This window comes from Pseudophryne corroboree, chromosome 10, assembly GCF_028390025.1.
Source record: "Pseudophryne corroboree isolate aPseCor3 chromosome 10, aPseCor3.hap2, whole genome shotgun sequence".
Lineage (NCBI taxonomy): Eukaryota > Metazoa > Chordata > Amphibia > Anura > Myobatrachidae > Pseudophryne > Pseudophryne corroboree.
The window spans coordinates 95,563,244-95,586,546 of NC_086453.1; the positions used below are offsets into that span (position 1 = coordinate 95,563,244).

At 46.7% G+C, this 23,303-nt stretch overlaps 1 long non-coding RNA gene across 1 annotated transcript in view; it reads right to left on the reverse strand.

Moving 5' to 3' along the window:
- The window catches only part of LOC134965054 (uncharacterized), a 142,353-nt gene extending 119,932 nt beyond the window's left edge, over nucleotides 1-22,421 (reverse strand). The window contains exons 1-2 of the long non-coding RNA XR_010188287.1: nucleotides 22,334-22,421; nucleotides 21,028-21,107 (exon numbers count right to left, since the gene is read on the reverse strand). This is a non-coding gene — a long non-coding RNA (uncharacterized LOC134965054). The remainder of the gene's footprint in view (nucleotides 1-21,027; nucleotides 21,108-22,333) is intronic.
- Between the last annotated feature and the right edge of the window lie 882 nt (nucleotides 22,422-23,303).

Genomic DNA, 23,303 nt, shown 5'->3' on the forward strand with positions numbered 1-23,303 from the left:
AGCTTATGACTGTAATTTTTCAAACACAGCTTGGCCTGTACTTCTCTCCATAGCTTGATATATATCCCCCATAATGTTTCTTTTGTAGTGCAAGTTTCAATACTTTTTTGTGGCTAAAAAACCTTTAGTGCTCTGAAATCAGGGTGTAGTACTATATGCATGCCCTCTGCTCATCTTGTCCCTCAAATATTTTAAAATGTAATCTTTTAAAGGGAGATGTACTAAGCAATGAAAAGAGCGGAGAAGTGAGCCAGAGGAGAAGTTGACCATGGCAACCAATCAGCATTGAAGTAACATTTATAATTTGTATACTTTAAAATTATATAGAGCAACTGATTGGTTGCATAGTAACATAGTATCTATGGTTGAGAAAAGACAATTTGTCCATCGAGTTGAACCTATTTGTGGTCTCCTATGCAGGATTATTTTGGTCTAAATTTTGTCTGATGCTAATGTCGGCCATTGTGTTTTATTCTTCTTTTCATAGTAACTATAGTGCGCGACTACGCACCAGAACCCTGGATATCCTTATCCATTAGGAATTTATCTAACCCATTCTTAAAGGTGTTGACTGAGTCCGCCATTACAACGCCCTCAGGCAGGGAATTCCAAACACGTATTGTCCTTACTGTGAAAAAACCTTTACGCCGCAGTGTGCGGAATCTCCTCTCCTCTAACCTAAGCGAGTGTCCACATGTCCTCTGTGCTGATCTTACCGAAAACAGGTCCTGTGCAAGCTCTGTGTATTGTCTCCTTATATATTTGTAGATATTGATCATGTCCCCTCTTAGTCTCCTCTTTTCCAGTGTAAACATGCCTAGCCTTGCAAGCCTTTCCTCGTATTCCAGCGTCTCCATGCCCTTAATTAGTTTGGTCACCCGCCTCTAAACCTTTTCTAGCTCCAGATTATCCTTTTTGTAGTATGGTGCCCAAAATTGCACACAGTATTCAAGATGTGGCCTCACTAGTGATTTATATAATGGGAGTATAACACTCTCGTCCCTTGCATCAATTCCACGTTTTATGCATGCTAATATCTTATCAGCCTTCTTTGCTGCAATACTACTTTGGGTACTGCTGCTTAGTTTGCTATCTATGCGAACACCTAAGTCCTTTTCCATTACAGAATCCCTTAATGTTACCCCATTTAGTATGTAGGTGTAATTTTTGTTCTTGCTACCACAGTGCATTACCTTACACATGTCTGTATTGAAGCGCATTCTCCATTTGGCTGCCCATGCTTCTAATTTAACTAAGTCATTCTGAAGAGACTCAGCATCCCCCTCCGTATTTATAACTTTACACAATTTGGTATCGTCTGCAAAAATTGACACCATACTCTCTAGACCTTCTATTAGGTCGTTAATGAAAATGTTGAACAAAAGTGGTCCTAGTACAGACCCTTGTGGCACACCGCTTAGCACTTCAGTCCAATTTGAAAATTATCCATTAACCACAACGTGTTGCTCCCTATTATCTAACCAATTTTTGACCCAAGTGTATATTGTACTCCCTAGCCGTATTTCTTGTAGCTTATAGATAAGTCGCATGTGTGGTACAGTGTCAAAAGCTTTGGCAAAGTCTAAAAAGATTAAATCCACCTCCTTACCCTGATCAAGGTCCGCACTTACTGTTTCATAAAAGCCAAGTAAGTTGGTTTGACATGATCTGTCCTTCATAAATCCATGTTGATTCCTTTTTAATTACCTTATTGACTTCAAGGAACTTCTGAATACTATCCTTTAGAATACCTTCCAATACTTTACCCACTATAGATGTAAGACTAACTGGTCTATAATTACCTGGTTCAGCTTTACTTCCTTTTTGAATATTTGCACTACTTCCGCTATACGCCAGTCTTTGGGAACCATACCTGATATAACTGAATCTTTAAAGATCAAAAATAGCGGTCTTGCAAGTTCAGAGTGAAGCTCCATTAGAACCCTTGGGTGAATTCCATCAGGACCCGGTGACTTATTAATCTTTAAAAATTTTAATCGGTCTCAGACTACCTCCTCACTTAAATAAGCGCTTATCAGTGGGACATTATCATTATTGAGATTGTGTGTTAGTCCCTGAATTTTGTCCTCTCTTATAAATACCATTGAAAAAAACTAATTTAGTTTGTACGCTATGTCCTTAGCATTTTTGACTAAAACTCCCAATTTGTCTTTTAAAGGGCCTATACTCTCCTTCTTTAATCTCTTGCTGTTGATGTATTTAAATAATTTTTTGGGATTCGCTTTGCTTTCCTTTGCTACTAGTTTTTCAGTTTATACTTTAGCCGCTCTTATTTCTTTTTTGCATATTTTGTTACAGTCCTTATAGTGCTGAAATGACTCCGCATTCCCGTCAGATTTGTATTTTTCGAATGCTCGCCTTTTCTTGCCCATAAGTTCCTTTATCTTTTTGTTAAGCCACATTGGTTTGGGATTTTTATTCCTTTTTTTGCTGCTCATGGGAATAAATTTGAGAGTATTTTTAACTAGCAGTGATTTTAATACATTCCATTTCTCCGTAGTATTTTTTCCTTGAAACAAAATTTCCCATTCAATATCACTTAAAGCTTCCCTCATCATGTCAAAGTTGGCTTTGCTAAAGTTTAGAGTCCTAGTTGAGCCAGTATAGGACTGTTTATGAAAACTGATATTGAATGTGACCATATTGTGGTCGCTGTTTCCTATGGGCTCCCCTACCATAATATTTGATACCAATTCCCCATTGTTTGTTAATACCAGGTCTAAGATTGCATTGTACCTAGTAGGTTCCTTGATTAGTTGAACTAAGTATTTATCATTTAGTATGTTTAAAAACATATTACCCCTTGCAGTATCACATGAATCGTTTATCCAATTTATCTCTGGATAGTTAAAATCTCCCATCACTACTATGTCTCCTACTCCTGCTGCTCTTTCAATTTGTTTCAGTAACAATTCCTCATCAGACAAATTAATACCAGGCGGCCTGTAGCATAAACCCAATACTAACTTTTTTTTATTCCTTTATCCCCGCTTGCAATTTCTACCCATAACATCTCAATAGTGTCTACAGTCCCATCCTGAATATCTTCCCGTATATCAGGTTTTAAAACCGGCTTTACGTAAAGACACACCCCTCCACCCCGTTTATTTAATCTGTCTCTCCTGAACAGCGTATAACCCTCTAGATTGACTAGGCAACTTCTCCACTGGCTCATTTCTCCACGCTTAACACTGCTTAGTACATTTCCCTATGTATTATATCCTGGCTGTTGGGATCCCGGCGATCAGGAGACTGTTGCCGGCATCCCGACAGCCGGAATAACAGCGGTGAGCGTAGCTTGTCCCCTCGCATGCTCGCTACACTTCTTTTGGTCACCACAGGGTTATATTGCCCCTCAGGTGGTGGCTTGGACCACCACCCGAGTGGGGATTCCAGGCGGCGGTTAGGATTCCGATCGCCGGTATTTCACCGGCTGTCGGGATTCCGGTGTCCTGGCAGCCGGGATACCGACAGCCAGCTTAATGAATGCCTCCCATATTAAATTATAAATGATTACACTGCATCATTGAAGTACACCCAGTTTTGCCTATTAACCTACCAGTATGTTTTATGAACTTGAATGGGTGAGGGAAGAGGGGGGATGAGCAGAGTCCGGTGCTGTAGTGGCATTTGAAAACAGAGGGTGCGCTCACTCCACTTTCTGGAAAGACATGTGGAGGTAACCCGACTCATCACCCATTTATGTTAGCTAGGGGATAAAACCAAAAAGTTTATTGAACTATACTAATTAAATGTATTGTACTATGCTTAGGAACTTGTTTGATTTTTTTTTTTTATACTTGGAATGATTTAAGTTGAGGCTTAGGAGGCCTATTGATTGTCCCTGGAAAAAAGACAGCGCGGTAAATGTTTTTTTTGTATGAAATGCTGGAAACTGGTTCGGCAATGGTCCTGAAGAGTTCCCATCCCTCAGAATGGATTTTATGTCTGTCATCGGGACAGAGAGTTAGGTCATTTGTAAAATTTGAACTAGCAGCATAAAACTCACATACATCACTGCAATGCACGCAGCTGCGATATTTGTGATCTCATTAGAAATGGCGATTTGCGGGAATCCTGGTGATGTCACACATTTTTGTCCCACAAATACTAACCTTGCAGAAGTGCATTAAAAGGGGCAATGGTCCTCGTCAAAAGCCCAAGAAGGCATAGGTGTGCGCAGGGGGGGTGCCTGGTGCGCACAGGCACCCCCTAATGTCTGGCACCCCGATCTCACATGCCTGATGCAGCGATCGCCGAGCAGGCTGATTACTGTCCCCTCTGCGCTGCACCCTGTCAGGATTGCATTACTGACCGGGCGCCTGGGTTAATCAAGGGTGCCACTGCCACCGGCTTTCAAACTCCCGGCTCCACCTCAATGTACAAAAACAGCGTGATGTGACGTGATGACGTCATGCTGCTCGCACGCCCACCCGTCACACGCCCACCTCTCTCCTTCTATGATATGCCAACGCCAGCCACTGATGAGGATCAGCATGCAGCCAGCGTTCCTCTTAGGAAGACAAATTCAATACTGGCAGGCGGACGGCAGCAGCATTGACACGTCACTCATTTTTCCAGCAGCGGCAGTACTAGTCTGCGACTGTCAGTGTCAGTGAGTGACTGACTTGTAAATAAGCTGCTGCAGCTTGCAGGGGAAAGAGAGGGGGAGCCAGACCAGGCTGAGAAGGAGCAGTGTAATTGCAGCGAGTGCCATCAGGGGTGTTTGTTTGGTGCACACCACAACATCTGACAATGTATCTGCTTTATTAGGATTGGTACATGGGTGGATATTTTATATTGCGTTGACCGTCAATAGATGGTGCTAGACACGCTCAAAAGGCCGTGCTAGACACACCCCTCCGACGGTGGACCCCCTAATAAAATGTGCTGCGCACGCCTATGCAAGTAGGTGTCACTAGGTATGTGTCACTGGTATGTGTCACTGGTATGGCAATCTGACTAGGCCACAGCCAGTAACTGAAGCACCCTAACTGGTATTACACTAGCGTCAGGATTGCGATTGTACAGATTCCTGCAGGTCCTGATGTAACGAGGGCAGAACCGAATATAGAACTCACAATGAATAGTCTATCACTCTGTCCATTATACCATACACCTCTCTACTTCCACCACCCGTAGACATTACAAATGATCCGCTGATCCTCTAACTATGACAATTGCGCACCCTATGCGACACGAACTAGCACTCGGTTAGTGGTTTTCCCCTGTTTGGGTTTGCGTCTGTTATTATGGGTGCTGCAGTGATAGGACAGAGTGACAGGCAGCTTCTCTGCCTAAGGTCATGCAGATATTTTTCAATTTTAAACAAGGAGCTTGTATGAGGTAATCCTAAAACGTAGGTGTGCTTTGTATTCCCTTCTGGAACACTTTCAAAGTTATTCATGAGATAAAAGTGGTTGGGGCGCAACTAAACAAGATCCGACAAGAACATTACTCCCAATGTTAGGAGTTCACAAAGCTCCTAAAATATTTACAGATCGTCTAAGCGGGAATTTAGGGGCTGATGCAGAGGTGGATGCTAATGTCACAGCCACTGAGACTTTGTATGCATCGACTGTGCGAAATTACTCAGAAGCAGCAGGAGGTGTCTTACGTAAGAAGACGTCCACTGCCGGCTTCTGTGATCTGCTGATGCGTCTGAAGATGCTGCATCGGATCAGCTGCGTAAACATCGGACATATGAGTAAGCTGAGAGTTAATCACGCTGCCGACATGCCCAGACAAGGCCGAAGCCAGTGGTAGCTTCACCACTCCAAATACCAGCAGCATGTCGATGACACTGCGGCTTTTGGGGCACTGCGGGCGACATCTCAGGACCTGTTCTGCATATGCGCAGTGCAGCTCCTTCGCATGTGCTTGTCGGATTTATGTAAATCTCCCAATCGGGCCAATTCAACCAATAATTAAGCTATCAATATCAATAGCCATTTAGAGCATGGTATAGTTTGCGTTGCAGTGATATGACCGTATCATGACAATATTTTGTATTCTGTAACTTTTTTGGTGTCTGGAAAAAAAAAATCAACCTACAAGAAAAAATAAGATTTTAAACCTACCGGTAAATCTATTTCTCCTAGTCCGTAGAGGATGCTGGGGACTCCGTAAGGACCATGGGGTATAGACGGGCTCCGCAGGAGATAGGGCACCTAAAAAGAACTTTGACTATGGGTGTGCACTGGCTCCTCCCTCTATGCCCCTCCTCCAGACCTCAGTTAGAGAACTGTGCCCAGAGGAGATGGACAATACAAGGCAGGATTTAGCAATCCAAGGGCAAGATTCATACCAGCCCACACCAATCATACCATGTAACCTGGAACATACATAACCAGTTAACAGTATGACCAAAAACAACAGTAACGGTCCTAGACCGATGTCAACTGTAACATAACTCTTATATAAGCAACAACTATATACAAGTCTTGCAGAGTTTCCGCACTGGGACAGGCGCCCAGCATCCTCTACGGACTAGGAGAAATAGATTTACCGGTAGGTTTAAAATCTTATTTTCTCTTACGTCCTAGAGGATGCTGGGGACTCCGTAAGGACCATGGGGTTTATTCCAAAGCATCCAATCGGGCGGGAGAGTGCGTATGACTCTGCAGCACCCACTGAGCAAACGCTAGGTCCTCATCAGCCAGGGTATCAAACTTGTAGAATTTAGCAAAAGTGTTTGACCCCGACCAAGTCGCCGCTCGGCAAAGTTGTAAAGCTGAGACGCCTCGGGCAGCCGCCCAAGAAGAGCCCACCTTCCTAGTGGAATGGGCCTTAACCGAATTTGGTACCGGCAATCCAGCCTTAGAGTGAGCCTGCTGAATCGTATTACAGATCCAGCGAGCGATAGTCTGCTTTGAAGCAGGAGCGCCAATCTTATTGGCCGCATACAGGACAAACAGAGCCTCTGTTTTCCTAATTCTAGCCGTCCTGGCTACATAAATCTTTAAGGCCCTGACTACATCTAGGGATCTGGAATCCTCCAGGTCACCGGTAGCCACAGGCACCACAATAGGTTGATTCATATGGAACGAAGAAACCACTTTAGGCAAAAATTGCGGACGTGTCCTCAATTCAGCTCGATCCACATGAAAAATCAAGTAGGGGCTCTTGTGTGAGAGAGCCGCCAATTCTGACACTCGCCTTGTTGATGCTAAGGCCAACAACATGACCACCTTCCAAGTAAGAAATTTCAACTCAACCTTGTTAAGCGGTTCAAACCAGTGTGATTTTAGGAACTGCAACACCACGTTCAGGTCCCATGGTGCCACTGGAGGCACAAAAGGGGGCTGGATGAGCAGCACTCCCTTTACAAACGTCTGTACCTTAACCGAGCCTAATTTCAGGCCCATATCCACTCCTGTCTGTAGGAAGTGGAGAAAAACGACCCAGATGAAAATCTTCCGTAGGTGCATTCTTGGTCTCACACCAAGACACATACTTTCGCCAGATACGGTGATAATGTTTTACCGTCACCTCCTTCCTAGCCTAAATTAAAGTAGGGATGATCTCTTCCGGAATCCCCTTTTTTGCTAGGATTCTGCGTTCAACTGCCATGCCGTCAAACGTAACCGCGGTAAGTCTTGAAATACACATGGCCCCTGCTGCAACAGGTCTTCCCTCAGAGGAAGAGGCCAGGGATCTCCTGTGAGCATCTCTTGTAGATCCGAGTACCAGGCCCTTCGAGGCCAGTCTGGGACAACGAGTATCGTCTGTACTCTTCTTCGTCTTATGATCCTCAACACTTTCGTGATGAGAGGAAGAGGAGGGAACACGTAGACCGATTCGAACACCCACGGTGTTACCAGTGCGTCTACTGCTACTGCCTGAGGGTCCCGAGACCTTGCGCAATACCTCCGAAGTTTTTTGTTGAGGCGTGACGCCATCATGTCTATTTGAGGGGTTCCCCAAAGACGTGTTACGTCTGCAAAGACTTCTTGATGAAGTCCCCACTCTCCTGGATGGAGATCGTGTCTGCTGAGGAAGTCTGCTTCCCAGTTGTCTACTCCCGGAATGAAGACAGCCGACAGAGCGCTTACATGATTTTCCGCCCAGCGAAGAATCCTTGTGGCTTCCGTCATCGCGACTCTGCTTCTTGTCCCGCCTTGGCGGTTCACATGAGCCACTGCTGTGACATTGTCTGATTGAATCAGAACCGGTAGGTTTCGAAGAAAACTCTCCGCTTGTCGAAGGCCGTTGTAAATGGCCCTGAGTTCCAACACATTGATGTGAAGACAGGACTCCTGGTCTGACCAAAGACCCTGAAAAGTCTTTCCCTGTGTGACCGCTCCCCCTCCTCGGAGGCTCGCGTCCGTGGTAACCAGGATCCAGTCCTGAATCCCGAACCGGCGACCCTCCAGTAGGTGAGCACTTTGCAACCACCACAGGAGGGACACTCTGGTTCCTGGGGACAGAGTTATTTTCCGATGTAAGTGCAGATGGGACCCTGACCACTTGTCCAGAAGGTCCCATTGAAAAGTCAGTGCATGGAACCTTCCGAAGGGAATGGCCTCGTAGGCCGCCACCATTTTTCCCAGAACTCGAGTGCATTGGTGAACAGACACCCTTTTCGGTTTTAGCAGTTCTTTGACCATGTTCTGGATGTCTTGGGCCTTCTCTATTGGGAGAAAGACCTTCATTTGTTCCGTATCCAGTATCATACCTAGGAACGGTAGTCGAGTTGTCGGAATCAACTGTGACTTTGGTAGATTTAGAATCCAACCGTGTTGCTGGAGCACTCTCAGAGAGAGCGCCACACTGCTCAGCAATTTCTCCCTTGATCTTGCTTTTATCAGGAGATCGTCCAAGTATGGGATAATTGTGACTCCATGCTTGCGCAGGACCACCATAATTTCCGCCATTATTTTGGTGAAAATCCTCGGGGCCGTGGAAAGTCCAAACGGCAACGTCTGAAATTGGTAATGACAATCCTGTACAGCGAATCTCAGGTATTCCTGATGGGGGGCATATATGGGGACATGAAGGTACGCATCCTTTATGTCCAGAGACACCATAAACTCCCCCTCCTCCATGTTGGCTATTATCGCACTGAGTGATTCCATTTTGAATTTGAATCTTTTTATGTACAGGTTTAGGGATTTCAGATTCAAAATCGGTCTGACCGAACCGTCCAGTTTCGGGACCACAAATAGGGTTGAGTAGTAACCTCTTCCCTGCTGGTGCAGGGGAACCTTGATTATCACTTGCTGTATACACAGCGTTTGAATTGCAGCTAACACTACATCCCTTTCCGATGTGGAAGCTGGTAGGGCCGATTTGAAAAATCGGCGCGGGGGCACCTCCTCGAATTCCAGTTTGTAACCCTGGGAAACTATTTCCAACACCCAGGGATTCAGGTCAGAACTGACCCAGGCCTGACTGAAAAGTCGAAGACGTGCCCCCACCGGTGCGGACTCCCTCAGGGGAGCCCCAGCGTCATGCTGTGGGTTTTGGAGCAGCCAGGGAGGACTTTTGTTCCTGGGCACCTGCCGCAGCAGGTGCTCTCTTGCCTCTGCCCTTACCTCTGGCGAGGAAAGAGGATCCCCGACCTCTTTTGGACTTGTGCGACCGAAAGGACTGCATCTGATAGGGTGTTACTTTCTTTTGCTGTTGGGGAATATATGGTAAAAAATGTGATTTACCTGCTGTAGCTGTGGAAACCAGGTCCGTCAGCCCATCCCCAAACAATACATCCCCCTTATAGGGTAGTACTTCCATATGTTTCTTGGAATCCGCATCACCCGTCTATTGGCGAGTCCATAAGGATCTTCTCGCTGAGATAGCCATGGCATTGGCCATAGAAGCTAGCAATCCAATGTCCCTTTGAGCATCCCTCATAAATAAGGCTGCGTCTTTTATATGGGCTAGAGTTAGGAATATAGTATCCTTATCCATAGTATCAAATTGATCTGTCAGCTCATCTGTCCAAGCTGCAATTGCGCTACACACCCATGCCGACGCAATCGTCGGTCTTAGCACAGCACCCGTATGAGAATAAATACCCTTTAAGGTAGTTTCTTGCCTGCGATCTGCTGGGTCTTTAAGGGCCGCTGTGTCAGGAGACGGTAGCGCCACTTTTTTCCAAAGAACTCATTTAATTCATGAGATGTGGGAAAATTAATAATCTGTTTCTTTTCCTTAAACATGTGTACCCTTGTGTCGGGGACTGAGGGTTCATCCACAATATGCAACACATCCCTTATTGCCACAATCATACACTGAATAGTTTTAGTCACCCTAGGGTGCAATTTTACTTCGTCATAGTCGACACTGGAATCAGAATCCGTGTCGGTAGTAGTGTCTTGTTTTAAGGGACGCTTTTGAGACCCCGACGGGCCCTGTGAGTCGGTCCAATCTGAGGATTGACCGCCTGATGTCCCCCCCTAAACCAGCCTTATCAAGCCTTTTATGTAAAGATGCCACACTTGCATGCAACGTATGCCACATGTCCATCCAATCAGGAGTCGGCACAACCGACGGGGACACACCACTCATTTGCTCCACCTCCTCCTTGGAGAAGCCTTCCGCCTCAGGCATGTCGACACACACGTACCGACACCCCACACACAAAGGGATTTACCTATAAGGGGACAAAACCCCAACCAGGCCCTTAGGAGAGACAGAGAGATAGAGTATGCCAGCACACACCCAGCGCTTAAAAACACTGGAATATACAACCAGATAGCGCTTTTATATGTTTATAATCGTAATCTCCACTCACTGCGTCGCGTCAGCAGGGGCGAGAACAGGGAGCCAGCGTTTTCTCATGCAGCCTCTGTGGAGAAAATGGTGCTGGTTAGTGCTGAGGATCAAGCCCCGCCCACCCGACGGCGGGCTTTGGTCCCTTCATCGGATTTACTGTCCCCCAGCCTAATCCACCTTATTAATGGCCAAAACGAGGTTTATTGCTGCCCAGGGCGCCCCCCCCCCCCCCTGCGCCCTGCACCCTTCAGTGCCTGCTTTGTGTGTGTGACTGGGAGCAATGGCGCGCAGCTTACCGCTGCACGCTTACCTCATGAAGATCTGATGTCTTCTGCCGCCTGAAGTCTTTTCCTCAATACTCACCCGGCTTCTATCTTCGGCATCTGTGAGGAGGACGGTGGCGGCGCGGCTCCGGGACGAACCCCAGGTGAGACCTGTGTTCCGACTCCCTCTGGAGCTAATGGTGTCCAGTAGCCTAGAAGCAGTGCCCAACTTTACAAGCCAGCTCTGATTCTCTCTCCTCGGCCCCACGATGCAGGGAGCCTGTTGCCAACAGGACTCCCTGAAAATAAAAAACCTAACAAAATTCTTTTTCCACAGAAAACTCTGGAGAGCTCTCTGCAGTGCACCCATTCTCCTCTGGGCACAAGATCTAACTGAGGTCTGGAGGAGGGGCATAGAGGGAGGAGCCAGTGCACACCCATAGTCAAAGTTCTTTTTAGGTGCCCTATCTCCTGCGGAGTCCGTCTATACCCCATGGTCCTTACGGAGTCCCCAGCATCCTCTAGGACGTAAGAGAAACAAAAGAATGAAAGAAAGAAATACAGGTGTCCTCAGCTTCCTTGGTGCCTGTTTGTACGGAATGATATGAGTTATGATAAGATCAGACTGCAGGATTTTATTACTAGCTCTTTGTTGCAGCATGTTAGTCAGGATGTGTGGGAATAAAAATAACCTGACCTCAGGCTGATCCACAGATTCCGGTAAGTGGTGAGCTCCACCTGCACGACAAATAGGGAAATACACTGCACTCCGTGTTGTGCCACCTCCCACTGCCAACGGGAGATTAAAGCTTTAGACAGATCAATGTCTGCTGATGGCAAATCCCACAGGATGGTGCTTATTGAACTAATTAGAGGGTTGGGTCATACGTTATGGGGAAGTGCAAATATCACTTCTTTTTATATCGACATTAATGGTTATCATCCTGTGCACTCATTTATTTCTCTAGCAGACATGAAAGGTTTGGTTATATGGATCAGAGCCATTCACTTTGCAGAAGACATGAACTGATCTTCTAAGCTTTTAGACCAGGGCTTGTTTATCTTTTTCAGCCTGTAAACCAGATTGAGGGATTTATATAGAGGTGCATGCAAATCTTGTCGCGGCTGCGATTCCGTGATCGTTGGCTTTGCAAAACTATGATAATGCCGCAGCCGCTGAGATTTAAAATCCACCGCTTGCATACAGACGCACCATATGACGCACATCAGTTGTACCATCAATCATCTGAGCAACAATATGGCTGCTTAGAATGTTTGACGGAAGTCAGCCACATGAGCCGTTGTAACTGCAGACTCAAACAAGCCCCCAAAATGGTTGCAACACACCTGCGTTTCGCTCACCATAGCCCTTTTACCTTTCACAAGTGTTCCCTCTCGGTCAGTCACTCTGCACCTAAATCCTCACTGCATCCGCCATTGCTAATCTAAGCTGGCGCGCGTGCAGTGCACATCTAATATATGTGCAGTCCAATTAAATTGCTCAGATCTGTAAACATCGGCTGTGCATCCACCGCTGAATCAGGCCTAAGGCCCCGATTCAGGTTGGATTGCAAAACGCCATCCAACTGCAAATATTACGAAAAGGATGTGGGCGCATGCGCAGCACCCATCTTGCGGCCACATTTACTGCGGGGGTGCAGCAGAAAATGCGAACGCCTCTGCCTGTCAATCAGGCAGAGGCGTTCGTGGGGCGGGGGGGCAACACTCCATTTCCTAGGCGGAGATGGTACGTTGCAGGGGCGTGGTTTCTAAACGGGGGGCGGTGTGGTGCAAACAGGGGCGTGGCTGGGGGACATGATGGGGGCGGCTGTGTGACGTCACACGCAGCCGCCGCAATCAGAAAGATGGTGGCAGGCCTCCAGCGGGCGCAGCCAAGCTGCGCCGGCAGGAGGCAACCCTAATTTCTGCGATTAAGCAGAAATTGAGGTGCAATCGCAATTTCTGTTTGATCAAGGGGGGGGGGGGGATTGGCGGTGGTCAGCATGCTGGGTGGCCGTGCCCTGCGATGGCCGGCCCCCTGCATGAATTCACATAGATTGCAAATTCTGCTACTTAGCGAAATTTGCAATCCAACCTTAATCAGGCCCTAAGTCTGGTTGCCGCTTTATCTCTGTTTATGTACTTTTAAATTAAAGCACCACTAAGTATAAGTTGCCTTACATAATAAAAGTGCTCATATTAATAACATTCAAAGTTTATATGTAAAAGGTCCAGGGGCTTATCAAACATAAAGGGGTATAAGACATCTGTAACCAAGGGGTTAATTTATTCCTACACGCACTTGACTTCAGGTATTTCAGGCATGTTGATGGTTGCTGCATTAGGTCTCCCTCCGTGGTTGCTAATTAGGAACAACCTACACCTGTGGTCACAAACTGGGTGATGTGGCACCCTGGGATACAGCAAGGCGCTTGCTGGGGTTCCACAGTTAGATTGGTGGTCCAGGACCAAATCAAGTTATTTCTGGTCAATGTGATAGGAAAAAACAGTGCTGGTGGCTGTTAATCATAAAATATGTGGACAAACAGAAGTGCTACCATGTCCAACATTACATCCTGGCCTTAAGGTTGACAGGTTAGCTCAATTTACTTAATTTAATAATATTTGCAGAATTTCTCAAAAAATAAACTTTTGGCCTAGGGGTGCCAGGAAGAAAATGCTGATACTCATGGCTCCGTGATTCAAGAAAGTTTGAGAACCTCTGACCTACACCCAACTGCGGCTCCGTGATTCAAGAAAGTTTGAGAACCTCTGACCTACACCCAACTGCATGGTGTAGCCCTCTTGACCACCTGGCCTTTAATATAGGGACCACAAGAGCTATATGCACATACACCCATCCAAAATGATGACCTCCTGTGTTAACTTACCCTAAATGGCTGCAACTTACAGAGCTGGGCATTTGCAAGCGAGTTCTTGGACCGAGAAGGGGACACCGATCCTGGGTGAATGTCACAGAGGGTTTTTTTTTCAAGCAAGAAAGGGGTGACTTACTGTAATTGCTTTACAGAGAGATGACTATACAATATTTGCATATCTCTGCTGAGAATCATTAGTAGATATGACTAGTGTTGCAAGAGAGATTACTATTGACCAGATGTTCTTTATAATATTGCACAATACTGATAAGATGATTATCAGATCAAGTGCACTCATTGACTGTTTGCTATAATATTACAAAATGCAGATAAGACATTTATCAGATAAAGTACATAGGGTATTCAAGTTGTATATTTCCTTTCTAAGAGACACTGTGCCTGATTCAGAGGTGGATGCTATACAGTAGCTGCTGTGACTTTTGTCTTAGCGGGTACTGCAAAATGATGCTAATGCTGCAGCCAATGGGCTGTCTATTGAGATGCTGACTGGCTGCAGCTCTAATCCACCACGGGGCACCATCAAGCGGACATTGGGGCTAATTCAGGTTGGATCGCAAATCGCGATCCAACTGTAATTTTTACGATGGCCCCGTGGGCTCATGCGCAGTGCCCGTACTGCGCATGCGCCTGCACTTTCTGCGGGGGGCGCAAAAAAACTATCACCTCTGCCTGTCAATCAGGCAGAGGCGGTTGCGGGGCGGGGGTGGGGGGGGCGGTATTGCTCCGATTCCATGGAGGAGACGGAGAGTTGCTCAGAATGTCCAATGGTATTTGACTGATGGTTTCAGTGGAACTGCAATCCCCGATGTTTTACTTGCTCCACCTCGGAATCGGGCCCATTGTTTGCAAGCGTGTACAATTGTATATTGATATTGCATGCTCCCCAACGCCTATGGTATTCACCAACAGATCGAGTTTGCAAAAATATTATATTGTCCTTTAATCTTTGCTGCATTTGTTGAGAGTGAAGGAGTGTGTGCAGCTGTGTCTATTGTTCATCAAAGAGATATTTGGAATATATTCAGGTTTATTTGGAATAGTGCAAAGTGCTATTAGAGGTACAATTACTACAGTTCTAATAATCTTAGTTCTATAGTCAAGGCATTGAATGGAGTGAATTGTGTATTGATTAATGAGGGTGATTCAGACCTGATCGTTGCTGTGCATTTTCGCACAGCGGGCGATCAGTGATTAACTGCGCATGCGTATGCACCGCAATGCGAACGTGCATCCGCAAACAACAACAGGCATCGCCGGTCAGTGACAGGCTGGTGCGAAAATTCTAGTCGCACAGCCATTCGCATGCTGATTGACAGGAAGAGGCAGTTTGTGGGTGGTAACTGAACATTTTCTGGGAGTGTCAGGGAAAACACAGGCGTTCCCAAACATTATCGGGGAGGGTGTGTGACGTCAGCTCCGGACCCGATCAGCCTGTACTCATCACAATGTAAGAGTAAGTCCTGGGCTACGCACACACTGCACACACTGGAAAAAAAATTCAATGGTGAGTGAGGTGCGAACAGAGGGGTTTTTTCTAGCTGCTCGGCGTACACATGCGATCGCACATTTGCACGACAAATATACACTGCCCTTGGGTGGCGACTATCTGATTGCAGGACTGCAATTTTAGCAACCTAGCAATCAGGTCTGAATCGCCCCCATAGTTTCTTCCGTTTATCTGTGCTATTTCTTTGATTTCTTTATCTATATTCTCTTCTCTCTGGTTTTCTATCCCCTATATTATCATTATTGCTCAACAGTCTATGTCTGAGATCCTGTTATTTTGTCAAGATTTTACCAGAAATTCATGTTTTGCATTCTCTACTAATTATCATCATTCGATAGTAAATACGTTATTACTATAGTATACATCGATTGTTGATGGATTTTTCATGTTATTTGTTTACTTTTCCATAGGGGTAATTCAGATCTGATCGCTGCTGTGCGTTTTCGCACAGTGGGCGATCAGTTCCAAACTGCGCATGTGTATGCACCGCAATGAACAGGCGCGTTGGACAACAACAACAATGGGCATTGCCGGTCAGTGACGGAATGATGTGAAAAATCCATTCGCACGGGCGTTCACAAGGTGATTGACAGGAGGAGGCTGTCTGTAGGTGGCAACTGAGCGTTACAGGGAGTGTCCGGAAAAACGCAGGCGTTCCCAAGTGTTTTCAGGGAGGGTGTGTGATGTCAGCTCCGGCTATGGTGGCCAATCCCGGGATTTAGGCCCAAAAATGGCCGGGATTCAATCCCGGGATTGGAAGGTCCAATCCCGGGGATTGAGGGATCAGCGTTGAGCGTCCACAGGACGCTCAACCGCTGCCCGGCTTCCTGCTTCCGGGTCCCCAGCGCAGCATGAGAGGTCACGCTGCGCTGTCAGCTGCTGGTGGGAGCCGCCAGCTGTGTTCACAAGATGTTCACCTCCCGCCCACCCCCGGTATATGGTGAGTTATATGTGCAGGGCGGGGCGAGGGGGCGGCCACCTAGGTAAAAAGCTTCCCTAGCTCCGGCCCCGATCAGCCTGTTCTCATCGCACTGTAGGAGTAAGTCCTGGGCTGCACAGAGACTGCACACAGTGGATTTTCACAGCTCGGCGTACACATGCGATCGCACACTTGCATGGCGAATTTACACTCCACCTGGAGGCGGCGACTATCTGATCCCAGGACAGCAATATTAGCAGCCCAGCGATCAGATCTGAATTACCCCCTATCATCCTATGGCCCTCATTCCGAGTTGTTCGCTCGGTATTTTTCATCGCATCGCAGTGAAAATCCGCTTAGTACGCATGCGCAAAGTTCGCACTGCGACTGCGCCAAGTAACTTTACTATGAAGAAAGTATTTTTACTCACGGCTTTTTCTTCGCTCCGGCGAACGTAATGTGATTGACAGGAAATGGGTGTTACTGGGCGGAAACACGGCGTTTCAGGGGCGTGTGGCTGAAAACGCTACCGTTTCCGGAAAAAACGCAGGAGTGGCCGGAGAAACGGTGGGAGTGCCTGGGCGAACGCTGGGTGTGTTTGTGACGTCAACCAGGAACGACAAGCACTGAACTGATCGCACAGGCAGAGTAAGTCTGGAGCTACTCTGAAACTGCTAAGTAGTTAGTAATCGCAATATTGCGAATACATCGGTCGCAATTTTAAGAAGCTAAGATTCACTCCCAGTAGGCGGCGGCTTAGCGTGTGTAACTCTGCTAAATTCGCCTTGCGACCGATCAACTCGGAATGAGGGCCCATGTCCTGTTTGTTGCTGATATTATCCTAACTTGATTTCTATTGTTGTCTTATTACAATGGCCCTCATTCCGAGTTGTTCGCTCGCTAGCTGCTTTTAGCAGATTTGCACACGCTAAGCCGTCGCCCTCTGGGAGTGTATTTTAGCTTAGCAGAATTGCGAACGAAAGATTAGCAGAACTGCGAATAGAAATTTCTTAGCAGTTTCTGAGTAGCTCGAGACTTACTCTGCCACTGCGATCAGTTCAGTCAGTTTCGTTCCTGGTTTGACGTCACAAACACACCCAGCGTTTGCCCAGACACTCCCCCGTTTCTTCAGACACTCCCGCGTTTTTCCCAGAAACGGCTGCGTTTTTTCGCGCACACCCATAAACGGACAGTTTCCCCCCCCCCGAAACACCCACTTCCTGTCAATCACACTCCGATCACCAGAACGATGAAATTTCTTTGTCAGGCCGTGAGTAAAATACCAAACTCTTTTGCAAATTTACTTGGCGCAGTCGCACTGCGAACGTTGCGCATGCGCAGTTTGCAACTAATCGCTCCGTTGCGAAAAAATCTTACGAGCGAACAACTCGGAATGAGGGCCAATACCAAGTAACTGTGCATTATTCAAAGCCTCTAGTTCTACAAATTATATTGCTAACATTTGTTATTCTTTTGATACAGTAGATGATTGCCATCGTTCTACCTGTATTTAATATACCATTGTAGTTTGTTGTAGTGGCAACAAACATTCGGCCAGATTCATGTTTGGAAGGAATTGCACAGCCGTAAGGAAGCGGGTGTGCAATTCCGTGTCATTAACATTCAAATCCAACAGGAGGCGTCTGTAGGAGATAGACGCCTCTTGTTAGCATTTGCGAGATTCGAGTGCTGCATCTCAGATCAACATCGCAGGGTGCCGGGTGCCCCCCCCCCTCCCCAAACACTGCAGCATGTCAGTCATCCTGCAGCTGACATTGCAAGATCCGCTCTACACATGCACAGAATGGTTCTTCCTCCTGCGCAGACTTCTAAACATCGTATTTGTACACAAAACATTGGATCTGCGTACAAATATGAATTAGGCTTATTGTGTGGTTTACACTGGTTAAGTATAAAATGTTAGTGGTGTTGGGCAGAGGTCCCGTGAATCAATCTCTGCTTGACGGAAGACCCGGCCATTACCCGTGCAGTCTGTTCAGATTCAGGCTGAGGCACTGACATAAGTTAAACAGAGAGACAGTATGAAGAATGTTGATACGTGGGCACTATCGGTACACGGCCACGTCCACAGGCATTTACAAAAGGGGTGTTACTTACAATACAAATATCAAATTACTCTGAAATATGCAGGAACCCATAGCAATCCACCCTGCACCCACGCATCTGGCCACCCAGGACTTATCTGAACCGACCCTGGCAGTGTAAATCTAGGCCCACTTATCAGCACTTTTCCTGACTGGCACAGTTTCCTGGCAATGGCAAGATAACAGACAGCGGGCAAATATAGGAAGTGCTGATCAAAAGGTTATTGCTGCTTCTCCAAGATGTTTTAAAAGGCAGACCAGATGCACCTATGGTGGGCAAGTGAGATGGGCCCTTACTAAATGGCAAAAAGCTGAACTTTTCTTCGGTGGTCCACTAACACCTAGTGCCATCTGAGGATTGCATTATTGCCGCCAGATGTCCTTGTGCATGCACTGCCTGCTCACAATGAGATCTCACGTTTTTTTGAGGTCTAGCACATGCGCAATGCGGCTGCACAGGAGCCATTCCATATTACACTAGCACTAGGCCGCCGTTATACAGCCAGGACAAAGATCTCCAAAAAGGCAGGTTACACATCTCCAGTGATTCTCTGTTTAATACATATTGGTGCTAATACATCCTATATTGCTGCAGTAAGCGGTGACGCAGGATGTCTATTAGCGTAGTGATAAGGAGCATGTTAATACAATGACCCAAATTGCATTGTGCAAATCCAATTAGGGGTGTGGCTCATAGGGTCGACTGTAACTAGGTCGACACTTATTAGGTCGACCACTATTGGTCGACAGCGACTAGGTCGGCATCTGAAATAGGTTGACACGGTCATTTGGTCGACATGAACAAGGTCGACATGGGGTTTGTTTGTTTTTTTGTTTTTTTTGGTGTTGTTTTCTTCGGAAAGTGACCTGGAACCCCAATTAGTGCACCGTGTCTCCTCGCATGGCTCGCGAAGGTACCTCGCTCCACTGCCGCTGCGCTCGGCACAGATTACTATTCCCAATCGTAGTCCACATGGATCATAAAGTATGTAAAGTATGTAAAAGTAAAAAAAACTGGGGGGAAAAAACTGTGAAAACTCATGTCGATCTTGTACATGTCGACCGTGTGACCATGTCGACTTATAGACCATGTCAACCTAATGCATAACGACCAATAGTGGTTGACCTAATGAGTGTCGACCTAAGTGCAGTCGACCTAAAGACCGGATGCTTCCAATTAGGACAAGGGGCTCTTATGCTCCTCTTACCAACGAACTGGCTACCTCACCCCCTGCTCTTCCCCTCCTGTCCTGTTTCTCATTTTTCTTTTTCTACTTACTGCTACTCTGCAATATGTCATATAGTGGTTTCTCATCAGGGCCGGTTCTGGCGCTCTGAGCGCCCCGGGCGGCAATAGGGGGCGTGGCTTTGTACAGGGGGCGTGGTCATGTACGCCCCCTGTACAGACTGAACTGATGTGCGGTGCGCGATGACGTCATCGCGCACCGCACAGCAAAGGACCTCTCCACGAAGGGAATCTAGACGCGTACGCGTCTAGTTTCCCTTCACAGCGGCAGCGGGGGGGGGGCAGCGGCCAGCGGCAGCAGGCGGGCAGTGGGGGGCACACAGCAGCAGCGGATCTTGCCCTGGTGCGGCGCCCTCCGGATGGCGGCGCCCCGGGCAAAAGTCCTGCTTGCCCGTGGCAAGATCCGCTACTGTTTCTCATTATACTATATTGTCAGGCTATTAATGGAATGCAGTGGCCGGTGTGGGGGGAATCATTATAGCATACTCCCCTTGTCACATCTGACGAGATGAGGGGGGTGGGGGTGGGAAAAGCACTCTTCATTCACACAGATACACTAGATTTATAAAATGTCCCTGAAGCAAATATGTAACTGCTTGCAATGGGTAACTGCAATTCTGCTTTGTTCATCAATAATCCTTCCCAATATCAAATAAATCAAATTCAGTTGAGAAATATTTAAAAATATTATATAATGTAAATTACACTACCGTATTATACTATCTTACTTCCAGCTACAGGTATACAGCAGTATGTTCTATTCTCTCCCTGAAGAGATGGTGGTACACTCAAAACCCACAGCTTACTATTGCCCATTTACTGTGTTTGGCTGCATACTAAGGGGTCATTCCAACCCGATCGCAGCGTGCTTTCGCTCGCACGGCTGCGACCGGGTCACTACTGCGGATGCGCGGGGCCATAATGCGCACGCGCGTTGTTGCCTGGCGATGAATGTCGCCGGGCAACAACGAAGGGAGCGTAGAAAGCGATTGCAGCGGCGATCGCTTGAAGATAGACAGGCGGTGGGCATTCCTGGGCGGCAACACAGTGTTCGGACCCGTTTTCTGGGAGTGGTAAGAAAAACGCAGGCGTGTTTGAAGAAACGCAGGCGTGTCCAGGGCAGGTGTTTGACGTCAGAGCCAGGACCGAACAGGCTGAAATCGTCGCAGCTGGTAAGTATGTCTAGCCCTACTTACAAACTGCACAAATGTATTCCCCATAGCAGGGCTGCACAAGCGAACGCAGCCTTGCTATGGGAGTATAGTTGATCGCACGGGCTGCAAAAATCAGCTATGTGCGATCAACTCGGTACTACCAAACAAAAGATACATCTGAGCTAGCTTACTTTACCTGGACAAGTGGACATCACATCGTTCTTGCACCTGAAGATGAGCATGTAAAGTGTACCTGCGATCTTCTGGTACGCAGCCCTAATCAGAAAAAGAATCATAGGTTATTAATTTGTACTGTACTGCAAAAATAGGACTGTGAGATTTCACTGAAGCACACAAGCCTATATACAGGGGACCCCACTTTTTGGGGAATACCGCAGACTTCTGGAAGAGTAGGCCTCCTGCATCCTACCTACTTCCACGTGAATTGAGTGCGACTACGGTGCTATGACAAGATTGTCAGACAATTGTGTCATCTTTGCCCCTCCCCCATGTCACAGATCCGTGGTTCACAGCATTATGTGCCTCTAAGAAAGGGGTATATAACATGGATCAGCTACATACCTTTTTCTGCAAGTATGACCCAAAACATATTTTAGGTTGACACCAACAGATCTAAATCAAATATAATCCCCACTACAGCATGAAGCAATGCATGGAGCAAGCAGGAGGACTTAGGAGCAGTTTCTTTAAAGAAAATTTCTGGAGGAGGAGCAATATCTCCATTCATTTTAGCAAGATCCAGGCCACAAAGAAAGAAATTATACCAGTAATAAACAATTTGATAAACCACCCCCAATAAATCTATATTTTTGTAACATTTCTGACATCCATGTTGGAGACAGAAGATGCCGCAATTATTATGTGATAGTAACCTGACCTATTTGTCTTTGCTCTCAGCATATAGAGCACATCATTGTCCACTTTATATAGGTAAAACAGTAATATTAAACAGTATACAATTAATGAGGTTGAGAAGGAACATATGTCCATGAAGTTCAATGTCCCCAGACATCAGAGAGACCTGAGTACTTCTCACTCGGCGGTTTCAGCATTTCATTACACTATATTATCATAGCTTATTACATCTACCTGAAAAGCCAGGTTCTGATTATGTTTCATGCCTCTCAATGATCCTGTGTTGCTTTTGCTGAAATTGGCGGAGCTTAGTTTGGGCATGGCCTTTACCATGTAGCTGTACTTGGCAGCTTTGGTCAGACATAACAGGGGCTTGGTTTGACAGATTGGGGTGTGGCTGGATACCCCACTTATTAATAATTTGGTTTAGAGAGGTATGATGGTGGTATAAGCCTTGCTTATGGAATTATCCTTTTTATAATAAAGACAGGGCTGCGATTAGTAATTGCGGGGCCCGGGATTGACAAAATAGAGCTGTGTCTCCAGTTCCAGCCCCCCTTCTGACTCCCCAGCCAGCTCCCCTTCTGTATCTCTCAAGCCAGCCCCCGCAGGCCACATACACTTACCTTCTCCTGTGTCTTCTGGCTGCGGTTGTCCTCCTTGAGCTGCGGCCGACTCCTCTGTGTGACAAACAATGGTGAGGCACGCATGACATAATGATGTCACACATGCCTTGTCTCAATAAAAAAGAAAAACTTTATTCATGCGCAGCCTCCAGTGAGCATCAGTGGCTGCCCAGACCTGAACCCCAAACCACAGAAATAGAAAGATACATCCATCTAGACTGGGTATGTGACCCTCTACTCGGACCCAGGGCTCTCTTCGCTGTATGGGCCCAGGACTCCAGTCCCAGCAGTCCCTCCATGATGGTGGCCTTGAATAAAGATGTATGCCTAAACATGTGCATGTTTTGAAATGCAAGGTGTACAAACAGGGGCGCTTCTTGAGAGGTGGGAGTCCCGTGTCAGTGGTGCACGCAGGGGGGGTTTCCCAGTTGCACAGAACCCCCCCCCCCCAACAACCAAATAAGCTATAAAACCTGAGGAAAAAGAAAAAGAAAACCCTTCACATTATAGAACACAGAGCGGATGCACAAGCGCAGCCGCTCCCAGTGTTGGATTGAAGGCAGTGGGGAGGAGGGTGCACCCACGCGACCAACTACAGATTGGATCTGCAGCGCTGCGCACCACACATTAAACTACAGCACAGCTGCCGGCACCGCAGAGCAGTTCTGGTCTACCGAGCGACGGCTCAGCTCTCCAATGGTATGAGAAGCTGTGTGCAGCCTGCGGATCAGTGACTGGCTGCGGGGAAGGAGGAGGCGCCGGGAGGAACGGAGATCAAAGCTGCAGCAATGAGCTTAGCCTACGAAGGTTATGTTTGGAGGAAGAGAGGAACGTGCACATGTAGCTGAGCCAGACAGTGCAGTGTTTGCTATAAATATAATAATAATAATAACCTTAATAATATAATAATAATATTAATAATAATAATAATGAATGGATGGTTTGTTCTATATAAAAAAGTAACAATTTA